This window comes from Nesoenas mayeri (assembly GCF_963082525.1).
Source record: "Nesoenas mayeri genome assembly, chromosome: 3".
Taxonomy (NCBI): Eukaryota; Metazoa; Chordata; class Aves; order Columbiformes; family Columbidae; genus Nesoenas; species Nesoenas mayeri.
Genome location: NC_137544.1, coordinates 110,078,924 through 110,097,462, shown reverse-complemented (window position 1 = coordinate 110,097,462; position 18,539 = coordinate 110,078,924). Strand labels below are relative to the sequence as shown.

Below are 18,539 nucleotides of genomic sequence, written 5' to 3'. Positions count from 1 at the left end.
ATCAAGAGCAGTGGGAAGCATCAGTCGAAAGGATCTAGTCCATGACACTTTCAAAATACATGCCTGAGCAGTGATCCCTCAATCATTTAATTCATACAAACCTTAGAGAGATTCACACATACTCATAAATGAAGGCAGAAAAATGTGCCAAAGGAGTTCCTTTGTTAGCAGCCTTTACCTGGACCTAAAAGAGATTTTTGCAAGCAATTCCTCAGGATTTTTTTCATGTTTAACAGTCTTCTTCAGTATTTATATATATGTATTGCAATATTTAAATATTTACATATTCACTTCTTCCTTACTGGAACCATTCAGCAACTCTCTTTCATACCTAGGCCATGGTGAACTCAAGGGACCCCTCAGGGCCAGCTACATTTGCTGATGACTTTTCCATATTATCCACCATTGTCTTGGGGGCAATACCCTTGTAGTGCTCCTGTATTCCCCTCTATGCTATTCATCCCTCGCTCCTGCTCTCACATCCCTCCAGCAACTCATACTTCTGACTCTTACAGGCTCCTTCAGCTTTCACTAAAATGATTAGCAAGTTAAGTCATGAAAGCTGACATATAAAGTATCATTATTAGACTCTGAGATGTCCAAAAATTAAAAGCAATGGGAGCACAGAACAGATGGTCATTCTTGAGTAGCAGTCTGTGGTGGAGATATGGCCCATAAGGCACCAAAGGTAGGTTGTGAAATGATAAAATACCAACAGAAAAGCAGCAACTCACACACACATGCACACACTTGAACAAATAAGCAAAATAAGCAAAAAAATCGCAAAATAAATAGGCAAAATAAATGTCCATTGAAGTTTAGTCTAATTAACTATTAGTTGCAAATTAAAACCACAGAAGCATCACTCTGTAAAATGGATTAAAAAACCAAACCAAACCAAAACCAAATCCCAAAACATTTAAGTCACCCTTCTTTAAGAGGGCTGGGAAACAAAAGCCTCTCTGTAAACTCAACCAATCAATAATGCATCAGGTTACTTTTCAGTCCTAATTATGAACAGCAGGCTCCAAACATCGGTGTTTGCAAGTGGCATTTGACAGTATCAGAGGCTACGACTAAACAAGCACCCATTTAACTACCTGGGCTACAGAGCTGACATCAGCCAGCACATTCATCTGGCTATGGGAACAGAACATTTTGTCTCTGAGGGGGAAAGAAGCCCTCAATAGCTTTTCAGTCCAATGACACCATTTCAAATTGTGCTGTAAATCTGCATGTTATTCTGTGCAGAGCAACTGCCTTATTGGTATGCCTGAAAAATGTAAGATCTCTATGCTCATGTATAACAGGGACATTTCAAATAGCTCAGTGGGCAGCATCAAGCTGTTATGCATGGTGAAAAATTGTTATCTATTTAATATTTCTTTTTATATCTTATAAATTAAAACACAGGCTGGTGTTGACAATGCCTCTGGACTCCAAATCATTGTCTCTTATTTCATTAAAGCTGAAGTCTGGTGCTGAAGATGACCCTGTATTAGCCTGATTTAGTCTTTCACTGACCCACTCTACCTTTTCTCTTAGGATGACAGATTTGGGTCTTGAACTGGTAAGAGGGACTTACCACCCTTTGCAAAGGAAATTACCCACTTGACTTCCTCTCTCAGGCATTTTTTTGGACATTAGCAGCTTCTGCCTGTTGGCTGGATGTGGTTTTCCCAGGACATATACCTGCAGTGCTAGCCTGGAGTCTTAACCAGACACGCTTCCTCAGTGGAACTGGGACCTGATTAAAGAAGCCCTGACCAACATCTTGCCTTGTGCTGAGCCTCCCACTGGAAGGAGTATCTGATCCCCAATAACAGTTCACCTGCTGCTCTACTTCATCCCATTTTCTAGATGCTGTGATTGATGGTACAGCTTTGTGATCGCTGGTTTCTCTGCATATGTAAACTTTCATACATCCCGTCAGCTCCTACGAGCTTGTGTCATCTCATCTACTTTCTAGTCAAGAAGAACTGAATCCAGTCCTGCAGTGTACATCCTCTGTAGGTCAGAGATACGGTTTATGTGTCCTGCAGTCTGCCCCACCAGCAGCCCTGTCTCCAGCAACCCCTGTTTCCTCAACAGCTCTTACCCTTGCAAGACATCAGAAGTTTTACTGAGATGAGATTCACATGAAGCAGTAAGATATGACACAGAGCTGGACATCATGATGTTGCTGTAATAAAAATAATGCTTCTTTCCTTCTTCTGCTCTGGTACCCCTTTGCTGTCATTCAGTTGTGCAGTAGATACCTTTCTAATCATAATGTACTTCCGCCTCTGGCTGTACAAATTCTTTGTGGTATTTAGCAAATGAACTGCCCTTCTGTCTGTAATTCCCCATGTATTTTCTATTTCCCTGCATGGACATTGCACCCTAAGCACAACAGTGATTGTTTGACTTCTGCCTACCTGTGGGAGACTTGGACTGCTTAACCTGTTGCATGCAATACCCCAAAATTGTCAGAATGCTTTCCTTAAAGAAGCCCGAAGCTGTTGTTGTTTTGCTGCTGCAAATGCACCATGGAGAAAATCTGAAGAGCATAAATATGCCAAAAAATATGGAGGACAGAAGTTACCTACAAACTCAACTAAAAGAAACTTTGTTGAAATGCTGCTTGCATCAATTATTAATTTAACACATATTTTATTACCTTCATTGCTATCATCACCTGAGGCTGTTAACAAGGAAGAATGTCCTAGGGCATCAAAGTATGAGACTGGCTTCACTGTTGAGTTAATGTAATCAGCAGCTAGCTGTAAGCAAACAGCCTGCCGGACTGGGTGTTCGCAGTTTGTCCTCTCTTGGCAGTCATCATGTGTCTTCTGTACTACAGGTCACTCAGCTGCTCTAGGACTTTTTCCCAAAAGCTGGAGAAGAATTTTTCTGTTCTGCTGTGCCAATGGGGAGGAACTGTGGGAAGATGCCAGAAGATCAAGAGTGGAGAGTCTTAGCTTGCATCTTAAAATTGTAGAATAAAAAAGGTGTAAGGAATCTCTGGAGGTCTCTGCTCCAGCCACTCCTCAAAGCAGGACTAACTCAGAGATGTCTACTCCAGGCCATGTCCAACTGAGTTTTGAGTATCTTCAAAGACGGAGATCTCACAACCTCTTTGGGACCCTGTCCTAGAGTTTGAGGCTTTTCATGCTGAAAAAGTTTTTCTTTATATCTAATTTCTACATCTAATTTTCCTTTTACCCAGCTTGTGTCCATCACATCTCATCTTTTCATTGTGATCCTCTGAGAAGAGTCTGGCATCATCCTTCCATCAGGTGATTCAAGGAAAAAATAAGATCCCACCCCAACCCTTCTCTTTTTAAGGCAGAACAAACCCAACTCTCTCAGCCTCTTTGTATGTCATATATTTCTAGTTCCTCATCATCTCGGTGGCCCTCTGCTAAGCTCACTCCACTATGAGAAGGAACTATGCCGTGAGTTGAAGCAACCATCCCATTTTAAAAAGCTACCAAGACTGTAAGTGGGCAGAGCTACCCTGGATCTGGACAAATCTGAGTCAAAAAGACTACCTTTACCTATAGCAAGCTCCGATCTCTGCCTATGTTCCTCTCTTTCTCGGAAGACACATTTGCCTGTCTTTGGGCAGTGAACCATTTTTTTCCAACCTGCTTGGGCTTAGATCTTAACTCCTGGGTCTTTTGACTTCCCAGTCAATTGCCCAGGAATGCATATGGCTGTTAATTAGTCTGAGCATGTGTGCCCCACAAAGTCTCTGCATTTCACATCTGTAGCACTCTGTCTTTTCACTGAATTTAAATTAAATTTGGCTAGTAACTACTTTGGGCAGCAATATGTATTTGGAAGGCAATAAATATGCCTACTTTGCACAGAGGCTACAATTAGAATATGAAGAGGAAGGAGAGTCAGGAGAGAAAAAGATCTACCTGCTTGTATTTGGTAGAGGCAGAAATCAGAACCTTCAAGTCCATCTCTGTCCCCGTGCTCATCAGCAGCTACGTGGAGTCTAGGGATTTGTCTTTAAACTGGTGAGGTTTCAAATTAGCAGGATCATTGGCAATAGGACATCCTCAGAGGAGACTTATATTACCCAATATGGCAGCTGGAAAGTTTCTACATCCCAGTGATGCTGCAAATACTGCAAAAATCAGCAAAGGTGCAATCTCCATGGAATTACAGAATAGTTGGGGTTCAAAGGGACCTCTGGAGATCATCTAGTCCAACCCACCTGCTAAAGCAGATTCAGCCAGAGCAGATCACACAGGAATGTGTCCAGGTGGGTTTTGAATGTCTCCAGAGAAGGAGATTCCACAACCTCTCTGGGCAGCCTGTTGCAGTGCTCTGTCACCCTCAAAGGAAAGAAGTTTCTCCTCATGTTTACATGGAACCTTCTATGTTTCAATCTGTGCCTGTTGCCCCTCATCCTATTGTTGGGCACAACTGCAAAGAGTCTGGTCCTATCCTCTTGACACTCATCCTGGAAATATTTATGAGTATAAATAAGGTCCCCTCTAAGCCTTCTTTTCTCCAGACTGAACAGACCCAGATCTCTCAGCCATTCCTCATAAGAAAGATGCTCCAGACTCCTAACAATCTTTGTAGCTCTCTGGTGGACTCCCTGCAGTAATTCCTTGTCCTTCTTAAACTGGGAAGCCCAGAACTGGCCACGGTACTGCAGATGCGGCCTCACCAGGACAGAGTAGAGGGGGAGGAGAACCTCCCCTGACCTGCTGGCAACACTTGTCACAGCAAGTTTACAACCATGCACTAGAAGTTCCCAGGTCCCCTTGTCACCAAGAATGTAGCCAGATGTGTTCTTCTCAGACAGCAGCACAGAGCAGACTCATGCTGGTGGGTTCAAGAGCAGTACCAACATCCAGATTGTTAATGCGCTCCTCTGTATCCTGCCTCATGCCAAGTCACGCACACTCTGCCCAGGTCCCTTTAGCAATATGGAGTGATGACAGCACTTGTCATGCCTGTATGGCTTTCTGGTGATCTTACAGCTCTTGAATGCATAGAGAAAAGACCCTATAGCTTGTCTGTGCCTACACCCCCACAGCAGAGCAGTCTGTGGCACCGCACAGAGTGGGCCTGGCATTCACCAGAAAAGCCTGCCGTCTCCAGAAGCTCTGCACTGACATGGGGGAAAGGGAACAGTTTCTCAGGTGAGCCTAATCAATTTTCTCTTAGACTGTAGAATTTCAGATTATCATTTTTCTCCCATCTCTTGGTTTTAAACATTTTAAATGCAATAATTTGTGAAACAAAACCAAAACCAAAGCAAACCAAACCAAAACAACAAAACTAAAAAAAACCCAAACCAAACAACAAAAAAAAAACACCTGGTACAAGAAAAAGATCACAATATTTGGCTAACATAAAACTAGGAAATACTGCATCCGTTCCATCTACCATTCTGTTTCAGACCTTGTTCTGAATCATCTCTCAGCCAGTGGCATCCATGCATCATCCATGTGCCAGTGGCATGGATGGCTCTATGGCATCCATGCATCCTTCCGCAGTGTTTCAAAGATGCACATGTCCCACATACCAACAGTCTTACAGAAGCAAACCAAAATGCGCTTTAAGGTGTTTATCACAGAGGAGATGGGCTTTGGACCCTGCTAGAGGCAGACTCGTAAGAATCCTGACTCTCCATACAATTCCCAGGAGAAAAAAGAGACTCACACACTGTACAATCCTGTAAGTCAGAGACCACAACCAAATCCCAGCTCTTCCTCCCAGGCCGTCACCTGCCTGCACAAACTGCTTTCTGTCTGTGAGGAGTTGGGGTCTTGTACTTCTTCTGCAAGCGGGAAGGTTTCCAGCACCCTTTCCACAGGTACCAGAGCCTTTGCATGCACCTACTGCCTGCAGCCTCCCTCTCCAGCCCCTTTCAGAAAAACACTGAATTAGTAACTGTGCAATTCACACCAAAGCAGGCAGGGTCTGTCACCATGTCTCCTCTTCCAACCTGATGCCAGACAGACCAACAGCAATAGGGGTTGGACCACATGCCGCTCTTCAGTGGCGACTGCTTTCAGATGTGAGTCACAATGAAAGCAGCACGGTCGGATCCACTGAGCAGCCCAGGCAGGAGAATGTTACTTGCAGAACAACCACAATTTTGCATCTGCTTCCCTGGGGTTTCGGGGAGTGGAGGAACTGGAAGTTTACCAGATGTTCTTAAATGCCTTGTCAAATGGCTGATGGGAGACAGCCATCCAACCACCCTGTGCAGACCATGCTGCCAGCCAGTGGAGGATGCTCAGTGGAAGAAACCAAGAGAAATGTGATAAATTGTTTCTGCTGTGTTCATAGGTGTTGAATTGTACTAGCTTAAGTTTAGCCAGTTTGGATGCTGGTAACCATCAAGGCAGAGCTCTAAAAACTTTCATAAGTTCGGGCTAGTTGCAACCTGCTGCTGTGATATGACTGGGTTCAAGTGAAATTGATACTAGCCTAAATTTATGTAAATTGATCTCAGAGCGTGGCCTTCCCAAAGTACATTAAACACATCTCCAACAGTCACAGAACTTTGTTTCTATTTCCAGATCTGTCTTAACTGTGAGTTTTCAGCGATCACATTAGTAAACAATAATAAAACTCTCTCTGTTCTACCAGAGCTCTTTCATATTCCTACCTGGTGCACCCAAGGATAAGCAGGGGAAAACTGCCCAGAGCTGGAAAGCAAAGAGAGCAGAAAAACAAAGCAAGAAAGCAAACAAAAAACCTAGCCATCAACAAGGTGCTGCCTTTAATTCTTTAATAAGGTTTTGGTAGTATACAAGGGGTTTTTTTTCTTTCCTTCTTTTTTTTTTTTTTTTTTTTTTTTTCCTTCGGATTGTCTGGATTAGCATACATGGATTTAAAAAAGGCACAAAATCCATTGCACAGCTTCTGTTCTTCTGTTTGTTTGTTTGTTTTGGTTACATTGCCTGTTCATTGTAGTTTCAAGTGTAGGATTTTACAGTACTATGTACTATGCAGCATATGTATAGTACTATGCAGCATTTACAGCATGGTCTACATACAGGTAATCAATGCATGCATTTATACAGGAGACAGAATTAAAATTCTCTCTCAGTATTTCTATATACACAATCGTACAGTGTTTTTCTTCTGAAAAAAGCTTTAAATTGGTCTTGCATGCTCAGTGTGCAAAAAGAATTAATGCAAGCATATATTACAGTGTTATTGCAGTACAAAAAGGGGTTGACCTTAGGCTCTAAAGGGATTAGATACAGGAAGAATAAAAAGACTCAAGGAAAATAAGCTTTGGATCCCTTTAGTAAACTACATCCTTCCAAATGACTCCCTACTCAGCATTGCCTTTAAACCTACAGCAGGCTGCTTCTGCTCCATCTCCCTGCTGCCCTCCCCTGAGACAAACTTCCACAGGTTCTTCAAATCTTCTGCCTCTAACAAACTGATGAGGACTTCTAGCAACTTGAGGAAGCCCTTCTGCTGTGCCTCCCAAGCCTGAAGACCTGCTTGAAAGGGACGTTCCTGAGATCCTCTGCTTCAAGCAAACTCAACTCTCAGCAGATGAAGTTTCTCAAGCAAGCCAGGAAGTACAACAGGTTATCTACAGCTTTTGTCTCCTCTCAGTAGAAATTACTACAGAAACCCACATTCAGCTCCTACTTGAATAGCGATTGGATAAATATGGTTTGGACTACCTCCTGTTTAGCAGCAACAGAAGTCTAACAGGTAACACAAGGTAATGCAAAGGAAGGATATGCTCGTCCCTGAGATTCTTCATGGGAGCTGGAAAGCCTGAGAAGCGGAAATCAAGTTCCCAATATGTTCCATTGGGAATGTGAAGAGGCCTTAGTCCTGAGAGATGCAGATGACACACACACAGCAAGAGCCGTAGTTCGGTCTTCCCTGTAGCAGCTTTGATTTGGATACTATCAGGACCTTAGCATATCCTGGAAGTGACATTGTCCTCTGCCAACATAGACTAAGCTTGTTTCGGACTGGGAAATCTGGCAGGATTGACAACAGTGAATGGAAAAAAACCTATAATCTGAGCTTCTGAAGAAGCTCTTTCTTCAAACCAGTTTTAGATGAGGTAAAAGTAGCGGGGGTCTTAGAGCTGCCACACTTGCTTACAAGATCTCTGTTGTTCCAATAATCAGCACCATAAATGTCAGAGAGATGTTCTTCTTTCCAACATCTTACCATCAAACACTGCATAGCCTTTCCCTCTTTTTTTTTTTTTTTTTTTTCAACCGAGGTCAATAGGACAGCCCAGTCCTATGCTGGTTAAGTGTCCCTCCCTATTTGTGCTTTTACATGTTGTTAGGTTTATGCCAGTTTTCCTAGCGTCTTGACCAGAAGCAAGAGCTCTGTAAGGGTAGTATACCTGCCACCTAGCTTCCCACCTCTGCACCCATGACTGTCTCCAGCAAGAGTCAATGTAGAGCTCCTTCTCTGAGCAGACATGAACAAAGTGGAAGAAAATGATAATCCAAAAATTGTTCTAGTCCCTAATAGTAAAGGCAACTTAATAGCAGCAAGAAAGAAGAAGCAGCAGCAGATTCTGAAAGCTAAACATCTTCCTTAGTCATAAAAATAACCAGAAGTCAGCAGTGCTGAATAAGAACCTGATCTGGCTTTTTTTTTTTTTTTCAGGAATGACCAAGCTGAAGGGGCAAGAGCCCCACAGAAATCCTCCTTATCTGACTTGTTCAGAGGAAATCTGCCATTACTGTGTTCCACATTGCCAGATCATTAATTGCACTCATAATTAAACTGAGAAACTTGTTGGAGTTGTTGGAGGAAGCCCTGGGGATTCTTATGAGGCAGGTGCACTAGGTGAGGTAACCAACTTGGAACACTTTGCATATGAAAAAAAACCCTTCAAACATAAAACCATTTTCTTTTCAAACACTAAAAGACATGCAAGTGAATGTAAAATGCGGATTGCTTCCAATCCCCAGATTACACGGTTAGCAGCTTGTTCAAAATGTACATTCATTGTAACATCATTTTTTCAATACAAAGGAGTTGCAATACATCAGATAATACTTAGAAACATTTCCCAGAAATTAATCTTTGCACTTTCCCAAGGAACTGCGAATGTGTGTGTTATAGCAAACCAAACACAAAACATATGATATAAAAATGCAACAAAAAGGAAGGTAGTACTGCAGTGATCAGCCTTTACACATTTTATTTAATGTTTTAACATTACCCAAAATAGGCGTTTGCATACTAATAAGTTATGTCCTAAGTGGCAGCACCGTTCCTATCGCCAGAATACTCTGCCACCAGCAGATGGTGAATGGAGGGATAGGTATGCTACAAGACACTGAATTAAGAAAAGTGGGCTGGGCCAGGTTGCCAAAATGAGATCTGCAACATGCAAAGGATGCCAGGTGTGCCATTTGAACCAGACAACATGATAATTTCTGTAACTGATTGAGATTTGTTCTTTGCAATAGCCTTTTGAGTACTTGGATGTGTGCAAAGTGGCCCTTTACCGGCACAGAAAGGTTTCTTTAAGGCATGACCATGCATGGCCATTTGTATTTCATGTGTGGGTCATGGACACATCTAAACACACATACAACAAGCATCCTGACACCACCCTGGGGACAACAGTGAAACCAGGAAACACATCTGGCTTACTTTGGTCAGCTTCTCCAGAAACTATCATCTCCTCCAGTCACTCCAGGGAAGGGCTGGCAACTACAAGGGAAGTGGGTCAAGAAGAAAAGCACACCATGTTCTCCAGCTGAGAAATATCCAGGGCAATTTATTCACTATAAACACTAACAGGATCCATGATTTCCAAGGCTTCAGACCTTGTCTGCCAGGAAATGCAATTTTATTTTCTTCAGCTAGCCTCTTTGAAGCCATCTGTTACTGCCAAGCAGAGATATATATGACAATGATCTCCAAATATTTCTTTCCCATTTGTCACAAAAGGAAAAACAGAAAAGGTAAAATAAAAATAATAGCTTCTCTTTTGAGTAGATTGGGATAAAAGAGCCCTTTCTTATTCAATGTGAGAGTTGCAAAATAGTCTCAGCTCCAGGTAAAGTTCTGAGAGTGGCGTGAATAAATCTCCACTGACAACCATTAATTAAATGTGTCATTCATCTAACCCAGCAGTTTGCAATAAAAATAAATTAAGTCATTGACACAGTATTATGTTGCTGTAATATGAATGTAGCCTAAGGAGGAGATGCTAAACCCTCTGGACAAATACAGTGAGTATCTGTCATCAGTCCCTCCAGATGAGCAGTAGAAAATCACCTTCTATTTTCAGGAATAATCTTGTACCACTGCCAAGCACTTAAAAATTCCATATATACACATTATGGAAGATTAATCGATGGAGGCGTGAGAGGGAAGGACATTAGAAAATAGGAAAAGGATTGGATATATCATTTCATGCTTTCTGATCTTCAGTCTCATAGTGCATCCTATTGTTGAGCTATTTTACAAGACTAAACTAGCAATGTTTATATTTTCTTGCCTTAATTTATTTACATAGAATCACAGCATCAGATTCAAATAGTGCATTTTTACATGAGAGAGCAAGTGAAGTTCCTGGTGATTTGCAGTGAAAGAAATGCCTGTATGACGTTTGTTTTATTTGGTATATAGGTCCCACCCACTGTCCTGACAATTTCCAGATCATGAAATAATATTCTGCCTCCTGAAATTCTCTCAGTACAATCAAACTCTCATATCTGGCCTCATCTTTACATGTTCTGAAAAGGCTTTGTTTGCCACTGACTTCCCCTATTGGTCCCGCATGTCAAACAGGAGAGAAGTGACTCAAAGAAAAATAAAGCACACAAGCTCACAACAAGAGAAGTGGTGTTTAACCAGCTGTTTACATGGTTTGCAATCACAGATGGCAGCTGTGTATTAACTGAAAGAGCATTGCCAGTTCTCTACATTCAGCTGCTCATGGACACAATAATTTTGAGGAGTTTGAAGTCCTAAGGATTCCAGGATTTGAAACTTGTGAAACTGTCCTGAAAATGGGTGGTATCTTCCACTGTCATCTTTGAAACCAAACTGCCTTTAAACAACGTGATCACTATTCCTCACACAGACTCCATGTAGAGCTGAGACTGCTCCAAGTGCCAAAATGTGCCATTTTCCACTATATCCTCCAAGGAAATCAGAGGGAGGGAAAGCAAGAGGCTGATCAAAGTTCTACAGGGACTGTATGGTGCAATAAATGGCTATGAAGTTGGTGAAGGTTTTGGAGGGGAAGCCATATGAGGAACAGCTGAAGTCACTTGGTTTGTTCAGCCTGCAGAAGAGAAGACTAAGAGGAGACCTCATCACTGCCTACAGCTTCCTCACAAGGGGAGGAGGAGAAGCAGGCACTGAACTCTTCTCTTTAGTGACCAATGACAGAACCCGAGGGAATGACAGGAAGATATGCCAGGGGAGATTTAGACTGGACATTAGGAAAAGGTTCTTCACCCAGAGGGTGGTGGAGCACTGTGGCAGGCTCCTCAGGGAGGTGTCACGGCCCCAAGCCTGACAGTGTTCAAGAAGAGGCTGGACAACACCCTCAGACACATGGTGTGAACTGTGAGGTTGTCCTATGCAGGGACAGGAGTTGGACTCAATTATCCTTACGGGTCCCTTCCAACTCAGGACATTCTATGATTCTATGAACGTGAGATATGCAATGCATAGGAAACTGGTGCAGGAAGCAAGCCTCGTGTATTCTTGGAAACAGCAAAGGCAGGAGGTAATGCGGGTACCGAGGGATGCAATAAGGATGTGAGGGATAAGACATCATGAATGGCAATGGAGGTGAACCTCAGGGGCAGGTCAATGTGTGGAGTGAGACACACACTGGCAAGTGGAGTAAAAATAATGTTGTGATATGGGGAAGGGCCAGGACAGGCAAAGGAGAACAAAGAGGCAACTAGATCTAAGAGATGTTCTCAAGCACCGAGGTTAGGATGAGGGGGTTCTGCTTTCTTGCCACGTTGTATGTGGAGCCTACCAACATAAGCTAATTGGGTGGCAGCTGAGCAGCAATATCTCTGCTCATGGATATGATCCCAAAGCTAGATGTCAGCCATTCCTGGAGTGAGCTGCCTTACCTCAAATCCAGTCTAGAGCCTATCTGTTCAAGCACAGCTTCTTCATCCTGGGCTGGCAAGATGGCAACTGCCAACATCCTTCACAGCTCAGGTTGTGCCTACTGCCTCAATGCACTGGAAGGGAAAAGCTGCCCTTAAACTCCCACCCTCAGCTGAGTACCTAGTAACTGAAAAGCAGCTAGAGAAGCTTCCTATATACTCCTCAAAAGCCATTTGGACACAGGATTTGAGAGGTGGGTTGATCTGCCTCTGTTCTTGGGGACTCTTCAAGAATCACCACATGGACTACAGGGAAAGAGCTGAAGGACAGGTCTGGGAGTCAAAATCTGTCACATGAAAGGAAAGCAACAGTGCAGGTTGGAAGCCTCTAGGAACCACCAAGACTTAGCCCAACAAATACAACCTTTGAACCAGTTCGTCCCCTTCAGAGCAACAGAACTGCAGCAGCCTTGACCACCACAATGTCCAGATTGAGACTCACAACCAAGAGAAAGAGTGGAAGAGCAAGAGAAGCTTTTCATTATGAAGAGGTAGCGCAGGGCTGGGGTTATATCATCTATATGGCTGTCTGACAGGGCATTTCTATTCTATTTTGTCATCAAAAATGACTTCACACAGTGAAAGAGGAGAAGCAACAAAACTCTTCCACTTACCTGCCCCTCAAAACTGGCAAAAAAGTATGAGAATGGCAGACAAAGTCAGATTCATACTAGGGACTTCGTCAACATGGGTATATCAGCAGGATACTCCTAATGCAGATGCGCTGGCATCTGCAAAATTGCACTTTTGTCATTATAGCCTATTTTCACCCATCCCCCTCCCACCAAAATGTTCTATACTGAAAGTGAATGTGTGCTAGCGTAACTACATTTACCCCAGCCATGCCAGCTTAATCCACATTTTCACAGAAATCACCTCTCTGTAGCTCCTTCCTGTGGAAAGGAGGCCAGGGAGAGAGTGATACATTGGAAACATCTCCCATTCTGCAAAGAAAGTGAAAGGAGCCAAGAGACCAAGATATAAAAATATGGCTTTTGTATGTATATACAACTGATATGCATTTGCTCACTGAAGTAGAACAGGAGATCTCAGCAACAGATACCTGTGCTGATGCTAATGATCTCTGTATCATAAAGGAGTGGCAGATGCTCATTTCAATCCTCATTTTGCATTCTGACAAGAACAAGTGCTATGTACAATGGGAAGTAAAGACAGGAACATCTCTTTCAGGATACAAACCCTGTTCTTGGACCCTTCTGATAAACACAATTTGTCTACAAGTCTGATGCTGAAATTTTATTTCACTAGTATTGATTTACACTGACTTACCCCAGCAGAAGCACTTCAGGAACCTTCCCAAACATAAAAGGAACTAGTGCAACTAATGTTTCAGCCCATAACCCCATGACAATTTTTCCTGCTGACAGCCATCCATGGGTTGTTTTTTTCCCTGCTGACCCTGGCTTGCCAGTGCTTTTGGTTGTGCAAATGGAGGATGAAACAAAGCAGGAGATGAATCAAAGCTGAAAACAACTTTCCTTCTCCCTGTGCAGGTCCATGCAGCCATATGAACATTGGCACAGGGCTGGATGGGATGGGGTGGAGGTAGGAGGGCACCTCTTAGAGAACCAACACTTTTGTTCTCCTACCTTAACCACGAAAGCATAGCCTTCAATGGGAAATGACTGATTGCTACTTCCTTTTTTTTTTTTTTTTTTTTACAACTGATTTTTGACATATTTACATTTATATTTGCAGTCATTATAAATGAAACACAATAAATGCAATATAAATGTAATCTACAGAGTTCTTTTAGAATTGCACTGTAACTAGTTTTAATATTAATTTATTACTTTTCCATATCTATAAGAAAGATAGCTATTTTCACATTTATTTAATTTGCCAACTGTTCCTCAACAATATGTGGATTCCATAGTAATCATTACAATATTAGAGGAAGATGTTAAAAAAGTCTGCAAATTGACTATTGTAACATCAGGATTCCAGCCCTTAGCACCAATTAATTTGTTCAGAATTGAATTGTGAAAGCCATATTGACCATGAAATAAAACTTTCCATAAAACCTAGGTGACAGCAACATGTCCAGTTATTTTGGTGTACAGCCCAAATTGGATAGTTTAACAGGATTGCTTTAGAAATCAATATCCCACCTTACAGAATCTGAACGGCAAAGAATTCAGTGTCTTTTAATAATGTATTTCAACTGTTTACCACCCACTTACATCTTTAAAACAAGCATCCTAATTCTAGTTTGACCTTTGTTACTTTATCTTCCAGCAACTAGATCCATATCTTTGCCTGGCAGATTAAAATATGGTCTTGCTCTCTTCAGGTAACTCTTAACACCAGCCATGTCACTTTCTAGTTTTGTCTTTAATGACAGACTGCATTTCTTCACGCTCATTCTACAAGGCAGGTTTTACAGAATCAAAAAATTTTTGCATCACTTCTCCTTTTTTAGGTTTTGAAAATATTTTTTAAAAAATTTCCATACAAGACTTGGATACGATGCCTGGTAGAGAGCTCACCAGTATAAAAGATCTCCTCTCTGCTCATATCTTAATTTTCCTGCTTGTACATAAATATATATATTTGTTTTGTTTTGTTTTGTTTTGTTTTGTTTTTGCTTTAGCAACATAATGAGAACTTACATGCAGGTAATTTTTTCCAGTAACTCCCACTTCATTTTGGGAGACAGCACCTCCCAGGGCACAGTTTCTCCCACTCTGAGCATGTGACCCATATTCTTTGTATTCAAAACATGACCTTGTCCCTGGCTAAATGCAATAATTAGTTTGAATGCAAGCAACTCATCAAATGATCCAGACCTTTATGCAGAGCTGGCCTGCATTATTTTATGAAGCCACCCATTTTCCTGCCACTACGAACTTTCTCCTTAGTGATTTCTTTTCTCTTCTTGACAACCATTAAAGGCACAGAATAGTGCTGAGCTAAGGGCAGGAGATCAGGAGTCCTAATGAGAAACATCACCACTTCTGAGAGATAGCAACATATAAGCATATTTTGTTTGGTTAGTTGGTTTTCAACTTATTAATAACTTTAACTAGAAGAAAGTCTTAGTGAAGTCAATATAAATCAACCATCTTTATCAATCAGACTTTCAAACTTAGAAGAGTTTCAAGTTTACTTGGTAAGAACAGTTTTATATATAGACACAATGAGTAGCATTAGATTACTGCCCTTTAAATTTTATGTATGGAGCAACTTATCAGCTAGTCATTGTTTTTGTCTAAGGGTCAGCTTAGAGTTTGTTACCTTTTCTCGCTAGTGAAACTAAAAATGGATTTTTAAAAAATAAAACAACAGAAATCTTCATTCCTTAAAATTTATCAGGAGAAGTGAACACTAGTGTTTTGGAGACTACGAACTAAAAGTTATTAAATTTACTGATTTTAAATCTGCTTCTTTCACAAACTCCATTTTCTCTGGAATCTGCTGTTCTATTTAAGTCCCTACTGAACATGGAAAAAATAACATTAGAGCAGAGTCTACTCAAGGAAATCATTCCTTCTCATGTCGCTTTGAGAAAGGCAAAGCCCTGCTCTTTCTGGTGTGTGGGAATTGCGGAAGATGGAGCGAGGAGGAGAAATATAAACACACTCAAGTGACCTGCAGCTGGGGTATAAAGAAAGCACATACATCACGCTAATTGTTTTGGTGATCTTGTGTGCTTGACAAGTAGAAACTCTGTATTAGATAACACAGGCCTGAGAGAAACCCTGTGGCACCTTATAATGTCTGAGATTCCTGCATTGTTTTGAGAAAGAGCAGAGCACAGCAAGAGGCTGTGTCTGCTCTCAGCCTTGAAATATAGGCAAGCGCAGCCGGTCTAGTGATCTTCTAGCTGGGCTGAATCACTGCTGCGTCTGCATCCTTGCTTGTCTCACCTCTGCATGGGAGCTTAGGTGCCACTTCGGAGATCCTCCAGCAGAGAAGTAACTAAAATAAAGCTTGCTCTTTACAATTGTATTCATGGCCTCTGGCTCTTCTTGCAACGTGCCTGTGCACACACTGGTTTCTGTGCTTGACAAGAGAAGAACTGCCAAATAAGACTAGGCTACTGGTAAATTCAGTCATATTTCTGGCAATGCCCAGTGGGTTTTTTAAAAATAAAACTGATCAACAAATTGCAGGTAAAAATTCTGGCTGGGCAGTAAAGTGCCCTGTTCACTCATGTTCTTGCAGCAAATCAAAATAAATTTAAATTCAAGAATGACTGTGGGAAGAGACCAGTCATGCCTACGCTGAATCTTCTCAAGGAGGGTGTGTTGCCCTCTCCATCTCCATCCCTCTACCCAGCAGGATGCTCTGTGGCACGACTGTGTCTGAGCACATCTTGCGGCACACAGACCCATCAGGCCAGGTCCTACGAGCTTCGGCCAGCACCACCCACCCTGTCAGGGGCTTGCACTCTCTGGGGTTGCTTACAGAAGGGTGAATCCAAGATTAAGGGAGCCTCAGGCAGGGTAGATGTACCTACAGAAGTCAGTATTTGGAAGGAAGACTGTAACTCCACTGGAAATACCATACTTATGCAGTAACACCTCCATGTCACAACTTTCTTCTAACACCCCTACTTATCCCATGCCATTTTCTCATTTGCCTGAGCTTTCTGTATGTTTTCTTGTCTGTATTCTCTGCTTATATGCTTCCTGCAGAATTTTTTATTTTGGACTTGCACTTTCCTAAAGCCCTGAGCACCAGCAATGACCCCTTCTTCTTTAACCTTAACATCCATACTGCCTCTTCTCCCAGAAAACTGGTCCTAAGGCTCATTTCAGTAGAAAATGGTTACTACATTCACTTAATTACAGGTCTTCATACAGCCTGGTGTTTTACACTGCAGCTATATTGAGAAGGGCAATATAGCCCCGCAATCTGGGGAAATAAGGATACTTATAACAATTTATATTAACTTTGATCTCCCTTTTCCTTTGAGACTCAAGTCAGTTTTAGACAGGGGCTCTGTATACTAACTGCTTATTTAGGCCACTTATTTCTCAAGTGAGATCTGTTATCACAGGCATTTCCAAGCAAGGCCATGATGCAGGGCTCCTCTGCCATTGAAAATCTGCAGGTGCCTAAAATTTCTGGAATTTAGAAACAAAGGAATATACGTCTGGATCGGTAAGAAAATCCTTGCTATTCAGCTTAGGAGTGGAGAGCAGACAAATGGGTCCACTGTCACATAACAGAGGCAAAACCAGAGAGACAGAAATTTGTGGTGACTGTATGGAAACCAAACTGCAACAAAAAGCAAGGAGATTTCCAAAGCCAAAGCAACAAAGAGATACATGATCATAACTCCATAAGAGGGACAAATCCTGAGGTCCTGCCTCAGGTGAGCTTCCAGTAGGAGTCTGCCTATTTCTACATGGAGTAAAACTGCCTACAGATTTGGCCCAGAGTAAGACACCAACAAAGATGCTTGAACCAATTCGCCCAGTGAAGGTAACGCTTGCTGATACCTCCACAGTCTCTCCACTCCAGTCATAATTTGACAATGTTTGTGGCTTGATTGCACGTGTTCGGCAAGGCAGCCCTGCACTTTCTACCCCAAGGTTGCAGGACATGCAAGCGAGTCTCTGAGAAGAGCCCTGGCATTCAGCTCTTTCATATATATCACATGTTCACCATCTGTGTTCTCATCTTCGGCCATGCTCCTGCCTCTCACCCAGGTTGCTGGGAGGTTTAGAAAACCAGATGTTTTCAGTCTCTGTGGGGTTTGGCTGCCAGGGCTTTGGAAGTAACAGTACCTTAGGCCGGTGTTGTCTGGGATTCAGTATTGCATTAAGTGGTGACACACTGTGGGCAGGTGGGGATCTATTATTGCATTGTGGAGGCTGCCGCTTCCCTGAACAGGCTATGTTTTGTGTGTGAAGCGGGCCCACACCTGCTGGAGCTGGGACCTGGAAATGCGAAGGACGGAAAGCATGAGTCTGTGGTTTCCTGCCGTGAGGGGCATGTGCCTGCGGTGGGGCATGCGCACGGGGCTGCTCTCCGCCGAACGGCTGCGCTGTATGAAAGTGCCACCAGAGTGGGGGTAGTGTTCTGTCTCCAGAGTTGAGGAGGAAAAAATGGAGGACGCCAGTCTTCTCAGGGGGCTGTACCTCGGGAGGGAGTGCTGAGAAGGCCTGTCCTCCTCCAACTGAAAAAGACCAAGAAGAGTGCAGGAAAAGGTGTCAGGCAAAGACTTGACTCGCCCCTGGTTTGTGATGCGCATGCTGCAGGCATCTTCGCCAGCAGATGTAAAATGCCTAAGTGGGGCTTACTTACTGCTCTGCATCTGTAAATTCCCAGGGCACGTATGGGCACCATAGGAGTCTGCCATTACAGGAGGCCTGCCCTGCTCTCCCCAGCCACATGCAGACACAAGCGACACCAGCAGTGTCAAGCTCTGCTATGTCAGTCCCCTTC

The 18,539-nt window shown here is 42.6% G+C and overlaps 1 protein-coding gene across 1 annotated transcript in view; it reads right to left on the bottom strand.

Moving 5' to 3' along the window:
• LOC308038722 (tau-tubulin kinase 1-like) overlaps positions 1-18,539 on the bottom strand; it is a gene marked incomplete at both ends in the record, with an annotated part of 84,645 nt that overhangs the window by 58,131 nt on the left and 7,975 nt on the right.